The sequence below is a fragment of the Macaca nemestrina genome, chromosome 2 (genome assembly GCF_043159975.1).
Source record: "Macaca nemestrina isolate mMacNem1 chromosome 2, mMacNem.hap1, whole genome shotgun sequence".
Lineage (NCBI taxonomy): Eukaryota > Metazoa > Chordata > Mammalia > Primates > Cercopithecidae > Macaca > Macaca nemestrina.
The window spans coordinates 157,748,471-157,771,496 of record NC_092126.1 but is presented as its reverse complement, the minus strand read 5'-3'; the positions used below and the strand labels follow the sequence as shown (position 1 = coordinate 157,771,496).

Genomic DNA, 23,026 nt, shown 5'->3' with positions numbered 1-23,026 from the left:
TATCAGTATGCCATCCCACAACAGGCTTCAAGGGGACTAAAGCCTGTTATCACTTGCCTGCTACAGCATGCGCTTCTAAAGCCTATAAACTTTCCTTACAATTCCCCCATTTTACTTGTCCAAAAACTGGACAAGTCTTACAGGTTAGTTCTGGATCTGTGCCTTATCAACCAAATTGTTTTGCCTATCCACCCTGTGGTACACTCTTTTGTCCTCAATACACCTGTACACTCTTTTGTCCTCAATACCTTCTTCCACAACTCACTATTCTGTTCTTGATCTTAAAGATGCTTTTTTCACTATTTCCCTGCACCCCTCATCCCAGCCTCTCTAATGACTTCTCTGCTAGCATTACAGATATATCACAAACTTTATCTGTCCTCCAAGCCCAGGTTGACTTTTTAGCTGCAGTTGTCCTCCAGAACCACCGAGGCCTCAATTTATCACTGCTGAAAAAGGAGGACTCTGTGTTTTTCTTAATGAAGAGTGTTGTTTTTACTTAAATCAACTGGACCTGGTATGTGATAATATCAAAAAACTCAAAGACAAAGCTCAAAAACTTGCTAATCAGGCAACTAATTACACTAGACCCACCTGGCCACTCTCTAACTGGGTATCCTGGCTTCTTCCAATCCTTAGCTCTAATACCTATCTTCTTCCTTCCCTTATTCAGGCCTTGTGTCTTCCAATTAATCTCTCAATTCCTACAAAATCGCATTCAGGCCATCACTAATCATTCTATATGACAAATGCTCCTTCTAACAACCCCACAATATCACCCCTACCCCAAAATCTTTCTTCAGTTTAATCTCTCCCACTCTAGGTTCCCTTGCCACCCCAATCCTGCTCAAAGCATCCCTGAGAAACACCGCCCATTATCTCTCCACACCACCCCCCAAAATTTTTGCTGCCCCAACACTTCACCACTATTTTGTTTTCTTTTTCTTATTAATATAAGAAGACAGGAATGTCAGGCCTCTGAGCTCAAGCTAAGCCATCATATTCCCCTGTGACCTGCACGTATACATCCAAATGGCCTGAAGCAACTGAAGAACTACAAAAGAAGTGAAAATAGCCTTAACTGATGACATTCCACCATTGCAATTTGTTCCTGCCCCATCCTAGCTGATCAATTGATCTCGTGACATTCCTTCTCCTGGACAATGAGTCTCATGATCTCCCCACCCTGTACCTTGTGATCCCAGTCCCTGCCTGCAAGAGATAACCACCTTTAACTGTAATTTTCCATTACCTACCCAAATCCTATAAAACTGTCCACTCTTATCTCCCTTTGCTGACTCCTTTTTTGGACGCAGTCTGCTTGAACCCAGGTGATTAAAAAGTTTTATTGCTCACACAAATTCTGTTTGGTGGTCTCTTCACATGGACTCATGTAACACTGTTCATAAGTGACTTGTTAACCAATCAGTACCCTCTTGGTAACTGGGTTCTTGTCTGGCATCCAGGAAGAATCAGGTTACACTCAGACTTGAAGGATAGTGAATGCAGGGATTTTATTGAATGATGGAGGTGGCTCTCAGTGGGATGGATGGGGAGCTGGAGAGGAGATAGAGTGAAAAGATGATCTTCCCCTGGAGTTTGGCCATCCAGCAGCCAATCTCCTCTCCAACTGTCCCCACCTGAACTCCTCTTGACACTCAGATGCTCCTTCTCTTCTCTCCTTCTCTGCCGCTCAGTTCTGCCACTCTTCTGCTCTTCTGTTCGTTCATCTGCTCTTGGAGCCCAGGATTTGGGGTTTATGTGGGTACAAGATAGATGGGCATGGCAGGCCAAAAGGCAACCTTTGGGCCAAAAACAGGACTGCCTGTTCCCATTTAGGGCCTTGGGTTTCCAGGCTTGAGGGTGGGGCCCTTGCCAGGGTGTTGTCTTCTTCTATCCAGTATTTCCGTCTCCTGCCTGGATCAATATTATAAAATATTTTTAAGATGAAAATCATTTTCTGTAGAGTGAAAAATTACATAAAGTCAGCAGATAAATGCTAGGTTTATATTACAGAAAATGAAGCCTATCTTTAAGAGACACGGTGTTTTTCACAAAGTGGTAAGTCTGAGCAATCCCACAGCAGAATGCGTAAAGAATATGAATAGAAGATTTACAGATGAGCAAATCCAAATGGCCACCAAACATATACAAAGATGGTTAGATGTATTAGTAGACAAGAACATGAAATGAACAATATTTTATTTTACATTCATAAATAGGTCAATGCAAGGAAAGTAATGCAATCAGACATTGCTGGTGGAAGTGTGCTGGGTGTGCATCTTTAGAAAGCAATTGGGCAATATCTGTTAAGCACCTGCCACAATCAGAGGTTGCATAGATATGAATGTAAGTATAGATAGCCTTTATTGTAACATCACTCATTTGATCAATAAATAAATAAACCCAGAATTGTCTATCAGTGGAAGAATGGTTGAAAAAAATACAGTATAGCCACACAATGGAAATTATACATTCTGAATTAGAGCAGGACTGACCAGTTGCCTTGGAAGAGTTTCCACAAAGTATTGTTGAGTGAGAAGCAAGATTTTGAGAAATACATGCAATATGATTCCATTTTTGAAAAAATGAGCAATGATAAGGAAACTGCGTATATGCATATACATATATATATATGAATGTCTCCAGCTCTGTTATTATTTGAGCATTGATGAAAATATTATATTCATGGAAACCTGGTTATCATGGATTCTTGAGGGACTGCAATGGATAAAGTGGAGTTGAAATGGGAGAAGGGGTGGGGGAAATCCAGAAAAAAAATTAAAAATAGAGAAAGTAAGAATAATTATCTATAATATGCTTGCAATTACACACATATGAAAAATTATAAATGTGCACACATATACTCTTTCACATGGAAATTTCAAGGCAGGATCCTGGAGGATGGAGGATGGTGTCAGCATAGGTTCAGGCTGAAGCTGCAGCTGCTCACAGTCCAGGCTCCTGTCATCACAGGAGTCAAAGTGCACAAGGGAAGCCTTGCACAAGCCCCGTGAGGGCCAGAGCTTCATTGATCACTTGAACTCAGAATTCACCACTTATTCATTAACCAGACCAGCCCAAGAAGGATGCTCAGACATGCCACATTATCTGTGGGGGCGGGAGTGGGTGGAGTGGAAAGTCTTTTCTCTTCTCCTCCTTATTTTCTTCCTTTTTTTCTTTTAAATGCAACTAGGTGAAAGAATAATCACCCTTTTAAAGTACCTGAAGCCCTCCCTTTCTCTCTCTTTATTTACCTTAGGGCACAACAGTTTGTTGCAGAGAAACAATTAGAAATCTCGAGTAGGGATTTTGAAGTTCAAACCTTCCTGTTGACATTTATACAATATGGATAAAGAGGACGAGGTATGCACTGACATGGAAACACACACTTGACATGTTGATAAGTTTAAAAAATCAGGTGGCATAACAGTATGTATATAGACTAATTTGAGGACAAACTCGGACATTTTTCCTTCTCTTGCCCAAATTCCTATCTAAGGGGCTTGGGGAGTCATGCCCCACAAGCCATAAAGCCTCATCCGAGGGGATTTAGTTAACCCTATATAACACAGCTTACTTTCCAACCCGACTCTGACATAACATCACATGACAGATAAAGAAGGAACTCAAAATATTTTAACCTCAAATATGTTTATTTGCCATGTCTTGAAATTGCCCTGCAAAGTTGCCTCTTGTGGGGAAAAATCTACATTATGTACAGAATCCCCTTTCCCTTCTCTGAGTCTTTTTCCTGATCCAGAAGACAATCAACTAAGAGTCTGATATATTTTTAAATCTGTAAGAAACATGTATAATCTATTATCTCTGAAGCCTGCTACTTGGAGGCCTCATCTGCATAATAAGAAACTTGGTCTCCACAATTCCTTTCTATTGATTCCAGGTCTTTGGATAAACTCTTTCAACCAGTTGTCAATCAGATAATATTTGAATCTGCCTATAACCTGTAAGCCTCCTGCCCACTTCCAGTTGTTCCACCTTTCCACACAGAGCCAATGTACCTCATACATGTATAGATTAATGTCTTATGTCCCCCTAAAATGTATAAAACCTAGCTGTGGCCCAACCACCGTGGGCACATGTTCTCAGGGTCTCCTGAGGGCTGCATCATGGGCCATGGTCACTTGGATTTGGCTCAGCATAAATATCTTCAAATATTTTACAGTGTTTGATTCTTATCCTTTTCTACAGACAAATTCCATTTTAAATATATTTCCTGACATTTTATTATGAAAAATTTCAGACAGACAGAAAAGTTGAAAGAATACATCAAACTCTTGTATATCTGTGTATCCCCTACCTCAATACAATTGTCAAAATATTGTCATATTTATTCTCTATCTACCTATGCTTTACAATGTGGTTGTAAATTGCAGACATCATGGTGCTTCACTCTTAAATACTTAAGTCTGCATCTTCTGAGAAGAAAGATAAACTCCTACAAGACACAATGTCATTGTCACAACCAATAAAATTAACAATAATTCCATATATCTACTATCCCATTCCTATTTAAATTTCTTCAGTTGTCCTAAGAATGCCTTTGTAGCTTTTTCTTGAAGTAGGATCTAGTCTGTGTTCACACAAAGCATTTGGTTATTAGGCCTTTTGGTCTCTGTTAGTCTAGAATAGTTGCCTTGCTTTTCTTAAAAAAAAAAAAAAAGTTTTTAATGGCATTGACTTCTTAAGAAGGCCACGTCAGTTTTCTTGTAAAATGTTTCACATTCTAACTGACCTTTCTTTAATAAGGTATTTAACTTTTTCCTATATGCCCTTCCAACCTCCCATTCTCTTGTAAACTGAAAATTAGGTGTTGGGGCTTAACTGAGTTCAGTGTAAAAGTTGCCCCACTATCAATAATAATGCTACCAAGTGTGGACACTCAAGATAGTGGCTAGTAGAGCTCCCCATTGAGAAAGTACAATATTCTCTTGTATATCTTGGTAAAGGATACCCAGGCAGGGCATTGGTAAATCAAGTTTAGCCTAAAGTCACTTCCTTACATATTTTAAGTTCAGCCTAAAGGTTTATCTGTACATGGTAAACTATAACCTAAATGGAGATGTAGTTAGACTATAGCCCACTTTTATGCCAATCACTGAGTTTTGGCCAACTGAAGCAGGCCAACTGTTCAGACAGTGTTCAGATGAGGCAAATGCCAAGCTATAACCAATCCTGCTGTTTCTGTACCTCATTTCCATTTTCTATATATCATCTTCCTTTTTCTGTCTGTAAATCATCTTCTACCTCGTGGCTTCACTGGAGTCTTTGAGCCTACTGTAACTTGGAAGGCAGGCTGCCTGATTCGTGAATAATTCTTTGGTCAATTAAACTCTATAAAATTTAATTTGGCTAAAGTTTCCCTTTTAACAGATGGTGTCAGAAGTGAGATCCAAAGTAGAACTTCTGGTGACCCCCAGGAGCATCAAGTGGCCAAGCAAGGTTCCCTCCAGGCCCATTGTGTTCATTGTTCTCTAGCAGTGACTGGGGATCCTGGTAAGTTCTCTCCAGGATTCTGAAGCTCCATGGATTTGTGTTCTGAGCTCTTCAAGTTTCTTTGAGCAAATTTATGCTCCAAACTGTGTTTGGAAGGCATGACAGAAACTGAACTGGATTCAGAATAGGATTGGATTCAATAATTAACTGACTTGGATCTAGTTAGCAGTTTATAAGAGACCTCTAACTGGGCCAGAAAGAAACCAGTAGTAAATGGCAATGCTGTAGGAGGTGTAAACTTTGACTTTTGGAAATTGACGGGGATTTTTGTTTCTTTCTTCTTGCATTCTTCAGTAAGGAAAAATCATTGGCTAAGTTGATCAAGAGGGCCTGAGAGCCAAAGTCAATGTTTGAGGTAAAAATGGGATCCTTAATTTCTGAAGAACTGAGTACCTTCTGGCTTATCGATGGATAAGTATTAGGCCCTGGAAGCAACAAAGACTTACAGAAATTATGAAATTTTATTAAAGATAAGTTACAGTAGAATAATCCAAATGAACAACGCTGCACTTGAAGAAGTGCATTTGAATATGAGGGCTTTCAAATTAGTCTCATCTAGGGATCCCTATTGATATGCACAAGCTTCTAAAGAGACTTTAATATTTTAAAAGGCTCTTTATAAAAGGCAAATAAAAAGCTTAGGTGACTAATTGATAAGAAAAATTGAATCTGCTGATCTTTTAGTTTTGTCACCATCTTGCCCTAACAGCAAAACGAAAGCTAGCCTAGATAAAGTATTTATAAAAGGAGTCTTCTTTTTCAGATCTATCCCTGCTGAGTCCAGGCATAAAGGATGCTTTCTTTGCCCTATTTCTTAATGGAGTCCACTGTGAACTCAGTAATTTTAGCCAAGAAACAGTAGCTAAGTTAAACAGAATACCTATTTAACTAAAATACACCTTTCTGGAATTTGATTGGCTAACCTGAAACCCTTTTGTAAAAGAAATGTACACCTATTAAGGAATCTCCGTTTTTAAGGATGTCTGCCTATGTACATTAGAAACTTTTACCATTATTTTAAATTTACATAATAAATCATACTTTTGTCTAAAGTGCTTTTCTGGCCATCTTGTCTTCACTGAACTTTTATGTGAGCACCATTTTTTTTCATTGATTTGAGCAAATGATGACACAACTGGTTTGTAAAACTACTAACCCAAGCAGGACAAAAATTAATTGAATACCAAGAAAATCCTTTGCCAGATTTTCATGCTAAATCAGCCAGTACTAAAATTGTTTGGACATACTATTTGAATAAACTCTATGGACCAAGTCGAATTACCTATGATAACCCATCAGTTATCAGTACTATGCACCTAAATAGGAGAAAAAAATGGTATTTAAGAGGACATAAGTCCAATGCTAAATGTGGACTCATGGAGAACCCAGATAGCCACCTTGTCCTTCCTGAGTCCTTCAAACTTTCTATATTAAAAGCTCTGCATTCTATGACTCATCATGGAAGAGATAAAATGATCCAAATTAAATATATGTGTGTGTGTATATATATATAGTGACTGTTCTAAATTGCTAAAATAGTTTATGATCAACGTTTAGTTTGTCAAATCCATATTCCTGGGAGGACAATAAAAACTTCAAGTACATTTTCACTACCTGGTAGGCCATGTGAACATTTATAGAGGGATTTCATTTAATTGTCATTTTCAATGCATGTTTTCTGGTTGTATAAAAGCTTTCTCATGCAAGAGGGCTGTAGCTCATTATGCCAAAGTGTATGTTCACAGGTAAGGAATGTTTTTTTATGGTCCACTCACTGAAGACAACCAACCCCTTCAGAGTCTAGAGCTTGAAAATGGGATCTTCTGAGAACATTAGAGAAAGACTGCCCTTGCCATGACTGCCCTTGCCATACATACTGCAGTAAAATTTGGTGACCTTGAACCTTGGATTTGTAATCTCACAACTCAGAAAGGCCCCTCCACACTCTTGGAACTGTACACCTATTGGAAACCTTAAGGAAAAACTAACCAGGGATGTTTCTCCCCAGAAGAAGACAGCATCCTTGACATGGACAGCTTTTTCCCATGATCAGGGATCAAGATTTTTCTGCTATCATGAGACTCTTATCTTTCCATTTGTTCCTTCCTTATGCTTCTATAAACACTAGAAGTGGAAAGGGGGTCTGTTGTATGCACTCATGGAATATACTTTTATTTGCAGGGGATTTTGTGCCAGCCTTACACATCAAGAGCCTATACCTTGATATGATGGACGATGAAGGCCCAACATAGGTGACAAATTTTAATGATACATTTGTTACCTCATAATCAGTCAGAAACAGAACATTTGTTACTCCTCTTAACTTAGGTCATGGGTTAGAGAGAACATTGCCAGGAGGTCTTCATTCTTCTAGATGGCCATCATTTGTTAGGTACCTTTTTATATGGCTTGAAGTAAATTAGGAAATTATTAGAAATGTATCCTTCATGATAGGCTGTATAGCAGATTCTACTGTAAAGGCTATGGTTACACAGCAGGCTTTAAATTCTCTTGTGAAAATTATGCTAAATAATAAAAAAACTCCTCTAGATTTCTTACCAGCCAAAGAGAGAAGTACCTTTACAGTTGCTGGCACTTCTTGTTGCCCATGGAGGAATAAATCAGATATTATAGAGAGTCAGTTGTAGGGGATTAATGAACAGGCTGCTTGGTTAAAGCAAGTAGACTTTTTATATAGCTCATTATTTGATCTATTTGATTTCAGTTAGTTTGGTTTATGGGGACCCTGGCTAAGGAGCATACTCCAAACTCTTGGTGTTATCCTTCTGATGATCATAATAGTAACCTCCCTGGTGTGCTGTATTCTTTCAAAAGTTTTAAATGTTTGCATGCAGCCATCTCTAGAATGTCAAGTGATCTCTCTTCAACTAGAATGACAAGAGCTGAAAGAACTGTGTGACCATGAAGGCACTGTAACCTATGACATGCTGAGGCTGAAACCCCAATTAGGGTAACTGAGAGTGGTGCTAAGGTCCAAAGTTTTAGTCATACTCTTACTTAAGTTAGAACCTGACCAAAAGGGAGTAATTTTCAATCGACATTATGAGAGGCCATTGTTTTGGACTGAGCTCATGCACTAGACTCCAACAGACCAGACCAAACCAAAATGGAGTCACTCATGCTAAATGTGATGTACTCAAACTAAGACTTTAAGGAAACAGACCCTAGAACAGACCAGTTTTTGTTCCCGCCACCTGCACCCCACCCCCACAAATGAGACTGCAGCATAAGAACATACCTCTACTCTAACCTTTAAAAAATATAACCTGAGGTCCTTGTTCCCACCTCACAAAACCCACTGTTCTGCTACTTACCAGTGAGTATTGACACCAAGTAAGTACATTTACAATAGTGATAGTGACATCAGTGAATAAAGTTTGAATAAAATCTCTTCTTTCTAAGTCACAGATCAGGCCGCAGCACTCCCAACTCCTTAATTATATATGGGCATATAATGAAGTGGCACCAGATAAGAGGAAAACAATGATAGAAACCTCTCTACGGTGCTCGGAAGGACTAAGGGCCAATGCTTGGGGGGGCTTCTCTAGTCTAAAGATCGTGTGCCAGAAGCCTGCAGTGTGGAGGGGCCCACCAAGACCCCTATGTGGCCCACCAGCTCCCACTGTCCAGGGGCCACATCCTATAGTGGCTGGGTGTGGCTGCCACTGTGCCCTGGCTCCTGCCCTCTGTCCACCACTGCCTCTGCTGCTCCTGGGTCCCTGACGCTGCAGCCAGGCATCCATCGTCTTTGCCTGATGGGGGCCATAGTTTGTAATGCTTATGCTTTGCTATGTGTGTGGCCTTCCTGACCCCAGTGTTCAACTTTGCAACTATTGGGTAAGTGGCTTCAGTAAACAGCCAGGATGGCAGTGACTAAAGACAGCAGTGCCACGGGTATGGGGAGGGACCAACGAGCTCACCAAGGAGATGGAGGAGGCCTGGGGCCAGAGGAGAAGGGAACAGGGAACGGGATCCAGGAAACAGAGCATCTGGATACCTTCAGAGGCTCTGGCTGAGGAGGTAAAGACCTGTCTCCCTGCTGATGGGAACTGGCTGCTGGGCGGGGGGGTTGTGTGGGTAGGCGGTGCATCTCTATGGAGTTGCCTTCCTGGCATCTCCCACCTTCTCAGCCTCCTCCTGCAGCCTCACTGCCTGTCCACAGATGGGAACATGTCTCAGTCCGTTGAGACTACTGTAACAAACTACTGTAGACTGGATGGCTTATAAAAACCAGACACTGATTCCTCACAGTGCTGGAGGCTGGAAGTCCGAGATCAGGGTGCCGCACAGGAGGGCTCTGAAGAGGCCGAGTTTGCAGAAAGTGCCCTCTTGCGGTGTCCTCACATGGCGAATCCCTCTCCAAAGGCTCTGCCCTCGTGACTGACGCTTCCCAAAGCACCCACCTCACACCATCACGCTGGAGGTGAAGATTTCAACATACGAGTTTTGGGAGGACACAAATGTTTAGTCTGTAAGAGGAGGCAGCAGAGAGAAAACTCACAGGGCCTGAGCTGCCACGTGGTCCACGGGAAGCTAGACTTCAACTCATGGACATGGACATGTCACTCTGCCCTTTCCCCTGCATCAGGGGTGGTGGAGAAAACCCATGACAGTGAGTGAGTGCCACACCACGTGGGGTGGGCATGCTGGTTTCTGGGAGTGGCACCAGCCCTTTTCGACAAGGTCTGCAACACCCTTTGGAGCCGGGGTCTTTGCCCCATTGGAGATGCAAAGACTAAAGTGCAGACCAGGGCTGAGTGCTGGGCGTGGGGCTCCCTGTTCATGGTCACGGGTGACAAACGACATTGGAACCCACATCTGACACAAACCTGCACACTGTACTCCCACACTGAGCTGATGGCCCCCAAGCCATAGAGAGACCCCTTCTGTCCCAGTGGGGCCTTATCATTGAAAATCACGGAGGAATCCATACTCAGTCGAACAGCTCCAAACTGCAGCAGGTCACAGGGCAAAATCACTACCACGCCTCACAGGGCACCACACAGAACAGTACAGCGTGAGTTACCGGAGCCACTTCCATGTGCTACAGCACATCCACACTCACAACATACGCTACGTGTGCACACAAGCAGGAACACACACCGGTTATTTTGTAAGACTTGCATATTATTCTACAAGTAGCTCTTTTTTCCCCTTCATATATCATGAAGCTATTATCACAGTAGCACATAGATACGTACCTCATTCCTTTTCATGACTGGGTGGCATTTGTATTCACTAGCTTCTGCTGTATAACAAACCGTCTGTGTTAGGGTCTCCAGAGAAACAGAACTATAGGGGTGTGTGTGCATGTGTGTGTGTGCATGTGTGTGTGTGCCTGTGTGTGTGTGGAGAGAGAGTGTGTGTGTATGTGTGGATATGTGTGTGTATAGATCGATAGACATGTACCTACATAAAGTTAAAGAAATTGGCTCATGTGATTGTGGGAGCGGGCAAGTGTGAAATCTGCAGGGCAGAGTGGCAGGCAGGGGCCCAGAGAAGAGGTGATGTTGCAGCTCAAGTTTAGGGGCAGTCTGCAGGCAGAGTTCCTTGCTTTTCAGGGGACCTCAATCTTTTCTTTTAAGACCTTCAACTGATTGGATGGGGCCCACCCATATTTTGAAGGGTCATCTGGTTTACTTAAAGTCTACTGATTTAAATGTTAATCTCATCTTAAAAATATCCTCACAGCAACAGCTAGACTGACTTTAACTCAAAATTAGGTTCCACAGTCTAGCCAAATTGACACATGAAATTAACCATCACACCATCGAAAAACATAGCAACTGAAAACAACGACTTATTATTGCTTGTGATTCCGTGGAGTGCCAGCAGGAGCGGGCCTTCTGCTGGTCCCTCCAGGGGTCGTTCGCATGGCTATTGTCACCTGTCTGCTCAGTAGGGCTAGAGAGGCTGGAATGGCCTCTCTGGTGTGTCTGGCAGTTGGTGCTGGCTGTCGGCTGGGGCACCTTAATTTCTCTCCACATGGCCCCTGCCCTCTGAAGGCCGGACTGGTCTTTGCTATAGTACAGTGGGCTTAGGGCTCTCAGAAGGTGAAGGGCCCCTCGAGGCCTGAGCCCTGGGCTTGCACAAGGCCACTCTGGCACATTGTGTGTGTCCCAGGCCAGCCCCTGTGGGAGGGTAGGGAACCAGATCCCCAGCCTCCTGTGCAGGACAGCAAAGTCACTTTGCAGAGAGTGTGGCCACAGTGGGTGTGACTCATCTATCCTCATGTGCACCATCAGCCAGCTCCCCTCCCTCAGTTCACTTTCCATTTTTTGCTCTAAGAAAGAATACTTGGATGCTCCTGGCGGGGCCTGCATGGCGGCCTCGGGGAAGCCCTTCTGCAGGACAGATTCGTAGAAGTACAGCTGCTCAGATGCTCAGAGGCCAGACAGCTGCATTGCCTGTGATGGGTGCTGCTGACACCCCCACCCCCTCCAGACTGTGCGCCCCTCCCACTTGCCCCTCCATGCGAAAGGCCCCAGGTCCTCCTCTCCTCTGCCCTCAACAACTCATGGGCTTTTCTGTGTTTGCCAGTCAGATGAGTGGCAAGTGACACAATAATATAATTTATGGTTTTAGTTCCTTGGTACTGGGGAAGGTGAGGGTAGTTTCATCTGTCCATATTGCTTCAATAACCAGAAAAATACACAAAGATATCTACATTTTGAAATTAAAATGTATCAAAAAGAAACAGGCCTTGAGGATCCCTGTGCCTCCACACTCCACACAGGGGGAAATTCAGCCATTTGTGCATCTTTTCTTGGGTTGGAGAAGGTTTTTCTTGTGTTCTTAATCTCAGAATTCCAAATGTCAGAGCTGGAAGAGTATAAAGACCTCCTCGCCCAAAGTCCCACTTTATGCATGGAGAAACAGGGCCCTTGGGAGGGCGCGGCTTGGCTGGTCTCACAGTGGCAGGTACCAGTATCATCTGCTGAGGGGAAACGGGTCTTCTCCGAGACGGGACAAAGCTTGCACCCCAGGGACTGGGTTCTCCTGGTGCCTGTCTAATGGCCTTCAGGTCCTACACGGGGCCCACAGCCTGACCAGCGGGGGGCAGTGGAGGGCTGCTGACGGCCCCAATCCTGGTCTTCTGGAAACTCTTGCAGATAGGGTGGGGGGATACGGCCATGCCCCCATGGCTCAGGTTCTAAGATGGGGCACAGACAACCCAAGACCATGAGAAACACCTTAATAACTTGCCACACAGAGAGCGATGGGCCTCACAAAGTCAATGCAGTTGGGTTTTCCTCCACCCTCCGATCAGATCGCTGTTTATTTAGCTCAGCTGAGAATTTCAGGACCTTGTTGCATGAGCCATACCTATTTTTACACACTAGCGTCAGCCTCGGGGTGACAGTGGAGATCCAGGACCAAGACCTACTGTGGGGCAGGAGGTGCCAGGTTTCCATCCGCTGTGGCAGAGTACCTAGCATGAGTGCCACATCTCCCTCCTCCCTCCTCCCCTCCTCCTTTTCCCCTCTTCTTCTATCCTCCACCTTTCCCCCTCCCCCTCTTCCTCTCCCCCCCGCTTCCCTCTCCACATCTGCTTCCTCTTCCTCTCCTCCCTCCCTCCTCCCCTCCCTCCCTCCTCCCTCCTCTATTCTTCCTCTTCCTCCCTTCTTCTCCCTCTCCCTCCCCCCTTCCCTCTCTACATCTTCCTCCTCCCCCTCTATTCTTCTCCCTCCTCTTCCTCATCCTCCCTCTAGCCCCTTCCCTCTCCACATCTTTCTCTTCTTCCTCCCTATCGCTCCTCGCTTCTTTCTCTTCACCTCCTCCCCCTCCCCCTCTTCCTTCTTCTCCCTTCCTCCCTGTCCTCCTTTCCCTCCTCCTAACCCTAATCCAAGCCTAACCTTAACCCAAACCCTCCTTGTCCTCCTCTCCCTCCTTCCTTCCCTCTCTTCCCTCTCCTCCTCCCCCATCTCCTTCCCCTCCTCCTCCTTCCCCTCCTCCCACCTAACCTCCTCCCTTCTGTATTCTTCCTCCTCCTCTCCCCTCTTCCTCCCCTTCTTCTCCCCTTCTCCCTCCCCCTCTTCCCTCTCCACATCTTCTCCTCCCCTTCCTCCCCCTACCCCTCTCTTTCTTCCCTCCTCCTCTTCCTCTCTCTCCCCCGTCCTCCTTCTTCTTCCCTTCCTCCCTGTTCTCCTCCCACTCCTTCTCCTCTCTCTGTTTTCCCTCTCCTTCTCCCCCCCACCCTTCTTTCCTCTCTTCATCTTCCTTCTCCTCTCCTTCCTTCGCCCTTCTTTCTCCTCTCCTCCTCCCCCTCCCCCGCTCCTCCCCTTCCTCCCCCTTCTTTCTTCTCCCCCTCCTCCTTCCTCTCCCTCCTCCCCCTACTCCCTCCCTCCTCCTCCTTTCCCCCCTCCTCCTCTTTCTCCCCCCTCCTCCTCCTTTTCACTGGTCTCTCCTGGGCACTGAGGGTGTGAGTTTTATGTCTTCCTTTTCCTCTGAATCTTAGACTCTCTGTGTGTATAACTGTGATTGTGACCCAGTTCAATGTGTGGCTGATGCAAAGCCCCTGTGTGTGCCCCCTCCCTGGTGGCCCTTTCATCTCATTGCACAATGGAGAGTGGAGTTGCATCATCTCAGGGGCCTGGCCAACACACAACTCAGCACACCCCAGGGCTTTCTGCTGCCTCTTGAGTAACTGTTCTCTGGCAGACAAGGTGGGGTTGGGGGGTCTGAGACCCTTCTTCCAAGAGCACGCCTCAAGCTGTCAGAGCTTTCTTTTCAGCCCCTAGCATGTGGCCACTGTCACCTCCTCTCGTGCTCCCCTCATTCCTACCAAGCCCAACCCGGGCCACCCCCTCTCAGAGCCAGGGGCTCCCAGGAAAAGCCCCAGCAGAAAAGGCCCATGAAGACCGGCTCTCCACAGCTTCTCTAGGATGAGCCCTCTGGACCCCCAAGCTCAATGCCCCCAAATCCAGGCCCTGTGCTCAAAACATAAGGCAAAATAAACAAAATAAAATAAGCTAGAAGATGTTCACATTTCTTTTTTTTTTTTTTTTTTTTTTTTTTTTTTTTTGAGACAGAGTCTCGCTCCGTCGCCCAGGCTGGAGTGCAGTGGCGCAATCTCGGCTCACTGCAAGCTCCGCCTCCCGGGTTCACGCCATTCTCCTGCCTCAGCCTCCCGAGTGGCTGGGACTACAGGCGCCCGCCCCTGCGCCCGGCTAATTTTTTCTATTTTTAGTAGAGACGGGGTTTCACCATGGTCTCGATCTCCTGACCTTGTGATCCGCCGACCTCGGCCTCCCAAAGTGCTGGGATTACAGGCGTGAGCCACCACGCCCGGCCGCTGTTCACATTTCAAACTTAGATTTTTTTTCACAAACCAAAGACCTATATGCAGTGAGGATGACTTTTAGCCCACAAAGGTGTGCATGTCATTTTAAATGCAATTTGTTGCTCAAATTGATCTGTCTCCATTTCCTATTTTAATTTAACCAAAATCCCAGTCAGTTCAGGGACCTCCACCCCTTTTCCTGAGCCTGTGTCCCAGCTGGCTTCTCTACTGCCAAGGCGTGTCCTTGCCCCAGCATCTGCTGTCAATATCGTCATTCCCTTCAGCTGTCTTTGTAGATGGAGTCTGCTTTTCCTTTCCACACAGCGTTGCCTGATGAGTCCAGCCCTCTGCGAGCTAACACTGCACTCTGTCTCGTGTATGAGAAACATTTTGCTGTTGATTCACTTCTCCTTCCTGTGGGAAACAGAATACAGCTCCCCAGCAATGTCCGTGCCTTGATCTTTCTCACCTGGGAATACGTCGCCTTACACGGCAAAGGGAGATAAAAGTTGCAGGCGGCATTAAGGTTGCCAATCAACTGACTTTAAGGTAGGCAGGTCATTCTGGATGACCCAGGTGGACCCAAGGTCCTTAAATATGAAAGACCGGAGCAGGCAAGTCAGTGGGAATGAGGTGATGCGGAGGAAGGGCCCAGGAGCCAAGGAGTAGAGGCAGGCCTCTAGAAGAGAATAGGGGAAGGAAACGGAGCCTCCGGGAGGGAACTCAGCCCTGCCAGCAACTTGATTTCAGCCCTGTGAGACCCACTGCAGACCTCTGACCTCCAGAATCATTAGAGAGTGGATGTGGGTTGTTTGGAGCCACAAAGTTTGTGGCTATTTGTTATTGCAGCAACAGGAAACTAATGCACTCCCCATTTTACAAATGAGTAGACTACGGCTCAGAGAGGGCAAGGAAGTTATCCAAAGTCACAGAGCAGATAGATGACAGAGTTTCCTTCAGGGTGTGGCCAGGACAGCATGTGGTGCACAGGTCAGCTGCACACACTAGGCCTGGGATTTCGCTTCATCTGCAGACCACACAGAGGGCTGACCATCAGCAGCTTGAGGTTTAACCGCAGCCCAACCAAAATTTAAAAGGCAGCACCCTTTCAGATCTCCCCCGCCCACTGCACTGAATAACCAAGTGGACAAAGCATCTAGAAATGATGTAAGCCTAAATGCATATTTTGCAGGGGAAGGGAATAGGTGTATATTGAACACTTCACCTTCATTTCAGATCCCTATAAGCATTTCCTAACTCCCTCGGTACATCGACTGTTTCCTCCTCCCTCCAGGCAGTACTAGCCCCCTTTATCTCTCCTCCTTCTCTTCCTCCTCCTCTTCCTCCTCTTCATCCTTAGGAGGAGAAACTTCCCTCTATTACGCAGAGCAATTCAGTTCCACTCTGGTCTCTACTTTCACAATCATTCTCGCATCTATCATGGCACCTATATGCGCACAATGCTTGTGTTAAGAGGACTTGCCCTCCCTGGAAGGGCCTTATCAACCAACTTCCATGACTTGGGCAAGTCCTAGAGATGTTCCAGCCCCAGAGGTGTTATTTCTTCCAAACAAATATAGTGTTGTCCCAAGAGGAGTTCTGGTAGGTCCCCTTTTTTCCATCTGTGCATAGGTAGAGTGAGTTGGCTTGAGTCCTGCCACACTCATGCCCCTCTTGGCCCCTTGCTTTCAGGTCAACAGGAACTAGAATCCACCCAAAATGTCTGTGCCCAATTCTGGGCTCACACCATCTACACAGCATCTTTGGGAAGAAGAGACAAGATTGTGGCACTAGGGCCACCTCTTGAAATTAGGGGAAATTAGGGGAGGGAAAGAGACTCAGAGTACTGAAGATTTGGGGACATGCCACACCTAACAGGCAGCTCCTTCTTATAAGGGGGTCCTGTCACCCCAGGAGGTGAGGATCCAGACCCTGGGTACTGGGAGAAAGAGGCAGACCTTCCTGGAAAGCAGGATCCCAGGTTGGGTCTCTATCCATGGAGAGGCTTAGAAGGGATGAGGCTACAGGCCCTAAGACGCTCACGGCAGGGAGTGACCTCTCACCTTCAAGTGCATCTTCCTGACCACAGTGCTGGGCACAGAAGAAGTGATGCCAGGGCCTTGGGTACCTGTGCTGCCTCCAAGGAGGAGAAATGAAAGAAGGTCGGCCTGGCAATGTCCCTGGAGACATGGCTCTTGCTTGGGGCATCTTGTTCTGGTTAACTCCAACCCCTTCCATCAATTCATTATTTGTCGTTGGCCAGCCAGGTGCATCTTCTGGTCCTGGCTGACTTCATCCCTTCAATGGAGGTGATGACATTGCATTTGCAAGATGAGGTGGCATTTGGAGATGGACTTTGTAGACTGGAGCTTGCCATGCAGGGGTAGATTTGGGGAGCAGAAGGGAGGAGGGGAGGCAGCTGGGGAAGGGGGAGGACGTTGGCTTGCACTTGTCTGGGTTCCACAAGACCTGGAATAATGTTCTGCCACCATGCAAGGATGCTCTGTCTTCTCTCAAGCATGTTCCCAGGACACCCGCTTTCTGGGAGACAGCAGCTTTAGCTTGTCTTTGCTTCCGCATCTTGGTACACCTGACCCCAATACCGCTAGCCCACTTTCCCTGGTGCCCAACTGACATAGCTGCCCCTCAGTGATTGAGCAGGCAGAGGAGGCCACTATGGTTGGTGTGGCCAGGGACTCTTCTAGCAGCTCTTCCAGCAGTCTGTTGCACAGCAGATGTATGGTAATTCCAAGGTCTGCCTATGCTCTGTTCTTATCATCAAAAGAGCAAGGTATGGTAAATGGAGAAATGGAAGTGCAGACACTGGTGACAAGAAACAGAGCTGCCCTAAACCCACCCTACCTGAAACAAGACCAACATGCCTTGGGGGCTGTAGGAAGTGTCTGGGCTCACTCACTGGGGCACCGGCTGTGTGTGCACCCCAGTGTGTGTGAGCACCCTGTTGTGTGTGCTGGTGAGCACATCCCCAGGGCCAAAGTGTGAACGTGGCCCCAATGTGTCCCGGTGGCACTGCTTGGCTCTCTCATCTCACTTTGTCAACTGAACCCTGCAACCAGACATCCGATTAGGAAAGAAAAGGACGACCCTAAAATGCAAGTCAGAAGTGCCAGAGGAGTCATCAAGGATTGTGTCTAAGAACAGTGAAGTGGATTAGGGATTCCGCCCTGTTTAGCTTGAAGCTATCTGGCAGCTGGCAGTTGCACAGGGTCTCTTCAGAGGGGTGTTATGAACAGAAGTAGGAAACCGCTCACTTGGCTGCCAGAATTTGGAAAGTGAGACGTTTCAAGCTGCACCCATTTCTGAAGAATCCAAGGTGTGTGCATGTTTCGATTTCAGTTGACCTTTCTCTCCAAACTCTTCCTACTCTTCCTCCTTCTGCTTAAAACACAAACAAATGCTCCACGTTCTGAGTCGGGGAGTTAATCCACTTGGGTTGCTGACAGTCCTGCCCAGCCATACTCAGGAGGCTGTCCCTTCCTGGACTCGGGACAGTGTGGGATGCGAGCCACCTCCCCTGGAGGCTTCCTGCTGCAAACACTCCTAGGGCCTAACGCAGATGCTCTATGAGCCCCCAGAAAGTCAGGCCCGGCCTGGGAAGGCCGAGAGGATGGCTGGAGCAGTGGTAAGGTGCAGTGCATGGGCCAGGCGGAAGGGGGCGGCTGGGCTCCGCGCCAGGCAGTGCTACCTAGTGAGAAGGCAGGCCGAAGGTCAGATTCTCCCATTTTTCCAAAGTGAGATGAAAATCTGGATTCTTATTATGTTATCTTAGTAATATTTGTGGCAGGAAAATAAATCTTGGGGCCCCCAAATCACTAAGCTAAAGGAAAAAGTCAGGCTGGGAACTGCTTAGGGCAAACCTGTCTCCCATTCTATTCAGTCACCCTTCTGCTCACTGAGATAGATGCATATCTGATTTCCTCCATTGGAAAGGCTAATCAGAAACTCAAAAGAATATAACTGTGTATCACCTATCTGTGACCTGGAAGCCCCCTCCCCACTTTGGGTCTTCCAGCCTTTGCTTCAAGTTGTTCTGCTTTTCCAGATCAAACCAATGTATTTCTTACATATATTGATTGATGTCTCATGTCTCCCTAAAAAGTATAAAACCAAGCTGTCCTCTGATCACCTTGGGCACGTGTCATCAGGACTTCCTGAGGCTGTGTCATGGGTGTGTCCTCAACCTTGGCAAAGTAAGTAACCTTTTTTTTTTTGAGACAGAGTCTCCCTCTGTCGCCAGGCTGAAGCGCAGTGGCACTATCTTGCTTCACTGTAACCTCCGCCTCCCAAGTTCAAGCTATTCTGCTGCCTCAGCTTCCCTAGTAGCTGGGACTACAGGCACACGCCATCATGCCCAGTAATTTTTTAGTAAAAAATTACTAAAATTTTTGTAATTTTAGTAGAGACAGGGTTTCACCATGTTGGCCAGGACGGTCTCGATCTCTTGACCTTGTGATCTGCCCAACTTGGCCTCCCAAAGTGCTGGGATTACAGGTGTGAGCCACCACACCCAGCCAAGTAAACTTTTTAAATTAACTGAGACCTGTCTCAAATTTTCAGGGTTCATATAATTTTAATTAATATGTCATTTTAATATTACTAAAATTATATTATTTTATTATTTTACAAGCTTTAAAATTGTCACAAGGCCAAACAAAACATATCTGTGAGCTGGAAATTTGTGGGGCACTGGGGACAGAGGCAGAGTGTCTCGATGGCCTCTGCTGGCATGTGGTGCCTGGCATGTTTTAGGCAGTCAGCAAACAGTTCCTGAATGAACGAATAAATGACTGGATGGATAAGTGAATGAATGAAAGGGTTGGCAGGATGCCCTGGTTCCCACGGGGCTGGGATGCTCACGTTTGCCCCTTATCCGAAGAGAGAACATTGTGTCCAGAGGGAGGTAGTGGAGCTGGCATGGACACAGGGCTGGCTGGCGGCCACCTGCGGCCAGGAGCAGGACTACGGAGGCCAGGCGCTGCTTGGATCAGCCTTGGAGCCCCTATGGGCACTCCAGTTCTCCAGGCAACGGCTTCCAGTCCCTTAGCCCCTCATGTCACGGTTTAACACACACACAAGGACCTGAGTTAGCACAGCCCCAAAGAAGGCCCCCCACTGCACCCCTCAAAGTCCTCTCTGCGCAGCTTTTCCCAGCCCTTCACATCTGTAGGAGACTCAGTCCTGAGAGGCCGGGCTGGGAAGGGTGGGGGCTGAGAGGGAGGGAGGAACCGAGGTCTCTCCTCCAGCCCAGGGAGCCAGGGGCTGGCATTCTGTGTGAGGTGAGCCTCTCTGTCCGCCAAAGCGATGGAAGCCGTGTTTGCGGTCTCTCGTGAGTACAGCACTCCACTACATGTGCCTGCGTGCACACTGTGCCATGGATATATGCGCCCCTTTTATTTGGGTACACAACCAGCTATGTTTTGTGTGTACACCACTGGAGTTATATGTGGGTAGGGGTGCACAATGTGCAGACTTCTGGAATGTGAGTGTAGGTCTCTTTGTGTGCAAAAACCCCCTACTATGTGCATCGGTTTGAAAAGACCATAGTGTGTGTGTACACCAGTGTGTGTATGTGTGCCCCACCTGAGGTGTTTCTGTGCATGCAAAGGCTGCGTGTGCGCCCCAGTGGGTGTGTGCACCCTTTTGTGTGCATATACTCTGCTGTGTGTGCCGGTGCGCACATTCCCAGGGCCGAAGCGTGAGCGTGGCCCGTGGCCCCGGTGTGTCCCGGCGGCGCTGCTTGGCTCGCTCGCCTCACTTTGAAAGCTTGGCGTCTCAATCTCCCACTGCAGACGTCAGGCCACGTGGCCCTGAGTGTTCGTGGCGGCCGGGCCGGCTCCGGGATCCCAGGCTGTGGCTCTGGGATCCCAGGCTGTGGCGCTGGGGCGGAGCGCTGGCCCTGGGTCGAGAGGTCGCTGCGCCCTGCATTCCTGGCCGCGCGTGCACAGGCTGGAATCCGTACATTCCATTCATAACATTCCCGCAAGCGAGGGGAGGAGACGCAAAGCCCGGCAGTGAGTGATTAAAGGAAAGAAAGAAGGGCTTCTTGCAGCTCCGGGCTGTATGTTTTCCTGCGCGCCCTGGCGCAGTCCCCGGCGATGAAAGGCAGGAGCACGTGAGCGGTTTGCAGAGCAGCCTGGCCCAGCCGCGCGCCCGTGGCCGGAGGCTCCATTTACCCTCCGAGGAGGGCGCTGTACGGTGGGACTCAGGCGGCAGCTTCCTCTCTCCCAAGCGGCAGCTTTCTCTCTCCCAGGCGGCCTTTGTGGCTGTGGCCGGGACAGGGAAAAGCTGCCCAGGCCAAGAGGGCGAGGGCGTCAGAGGCAGCCAGCGCCGCCTTTGTGCAACTGAAGCGGATGAAGCCGCCTGCTCTCAGGTCTTCTAAGGATAAGGTCTTATTATCACTCCCATTTTACAGATGAGGAAATCGAGGCTCAGAGACAGGAAGTAGCTTGTGCCATTCATTAGGGTCCCAGGCCTGGTACCTCCTCCCGTTTATGGCAGTACCGATTGCCTTTGCAAGGACCCAGCCCTTCACCATGTGTTTCTGCTCTCCTGACCCCCACATCTCCCTTAGCTCAGTGACACCTTCCTCTGGGGCTGTGCTCTTCATCCTCCTGCATTTTCCAGCGCCCCTTCTCTTAGCGCTGTGTGTGCCGTTCCATTGCCCTCTTCAGCTGAGCTAGGCCTTCCCCCAGGACAGGTCCTGTGAACCACCCGTGCTAGGTCAGTGGGCAGCATGGACCCTAGAGGTGGGCAGTGGGGCAGGCAGGGATCTAGCTGGGGGGACCTCCTGACATATGGAGGGATAGAGCATGGCTTTCCTTGAGACAGAAGCCGTGAAAACAGGAGAGAAGAGGCAGAATCTAACCTGGTCCCCAGGTGGGCAGGGAGGCCCGTGGGATGGGGGTTGACCAACTTGTCTGGGACAAATGGTGCGAGAACTATGCTGGCACAGCTCTGGCCACATCCCAGAGCTGGGCAAGGACAACATGGAGAAGGCAACTTGATTCCAGGTGCCACTGGCCCTGGCCAGGGGTGAGGCTGGAGAGGGTGCATGTTTGCTGTGGGCCTCTGAGGACAGCTTTCAGGAGCTGGAAGTAGCAGGGCCGGGAGGGGGCAGGGAAAGGGGGGCAGCAGCAGGGCATCCCCTGCAGAGGGAACCACAAGGAGAAAGGCTAAGTAAGAGGGAGCATGGGGTAGGCCTTCAGGTCACCTAGCAGGCAGATGGGGACAACTGGGTGGTTAGATTACAGAGTACCTCCTTCAGAAACCTGAGGGCAGAGTGGTGTCTTTGCACGCCCTCTGCTACACTTCGCACAGGCTGGCATTCTGTATTTGTTCAGTTGATAGTTCCTGTCCGCCTCCCAGATTGACCTGCAGAGCAGCGTAGGTGCTTAGAGGTTTGCTGATTGATGAAGGAAGTGCTAGAACAGGCTGGGCCCTAACACTCCCTGCTTTGTCAACCAAACATCAGGTTAAAACACCAGGTAGGAGCCTGTCCTGGGCTGGCGAGGGCTGGCCAGGTAATGGAAGGTCATCTCAGCAGGGCACTCCACCCGCTCAGTCTCCTAGAGCCATTCCCCAGTGGTGGTGTGACCTTGGGCAAGCCCCTTCATTTCTCTAGCCTCTGTGGGCAGCAGTGGTCCTGGTGTCTCCATCATGAAGGAAGTACAGACAGCACTAGGAACCCTGTCTGCACAGAGGTCACTCAGTAGAGGTTTGCTGGCTCCTTCTTCATCACTGACGTCTTCATCCTCCCACATTTTTCTGGCCACGATGAGCTTCTCTGAAGCCATCCTTCCAGCACAGAAACTCCAAGTTGGCCTGATCTGTGTTCACAAAGGCACTGGTTTTCAGCAGTTTAGAGGACTGAGTGGTTCTCAAAGTGATCCAGAGAGCTCTGGGGCCCTGATACACTTTCAGGGCAGCTTCAAGGTGAAAACTGTGTTCGTGACAATGTTAACATATTACCTCTGTCTCTCATTCTCTCTGGGGGGTATGGCAGCAGCTTCCAGCAGGTATGATGAGGTCACTGCTCTGACAGCCAATGGGCAGGGGCTGTGATGTCACCACTCTGACAGCATGTGTTCCTGTGCTTTAAAAGTTCCTCCAAAATTGATTAAGGGATACAGTCATACAGTTAAGTAGAAGGAACAAGTGTTATAGGTTAACAATAATTTCTTGTAT

General features: G+C 47.5%; 1 long non-coding RNA gene across 1 annotated transcript in view; it reads left to right on the top strand.

The window, feature by feature from the left end:
- Positions 1-6,980, top strand: part of LOC105470239 (uncharacterized) — a 51,685-nt gene extending 44,705 nt beyond the window's left edge. The window contains exon 4 of the long non-coding RNA XR_011620294.1: positions 5,395-6,980. This is a non-coding gene — a long non-coding RNA (uncharacterized lncRNA). The remainder of the gene's footprint in view (positions 1-5,394) is intronic.
- The last annotated feature ends 16,046 nt before the right edge of the window (positions 6,981-23,026 follow it).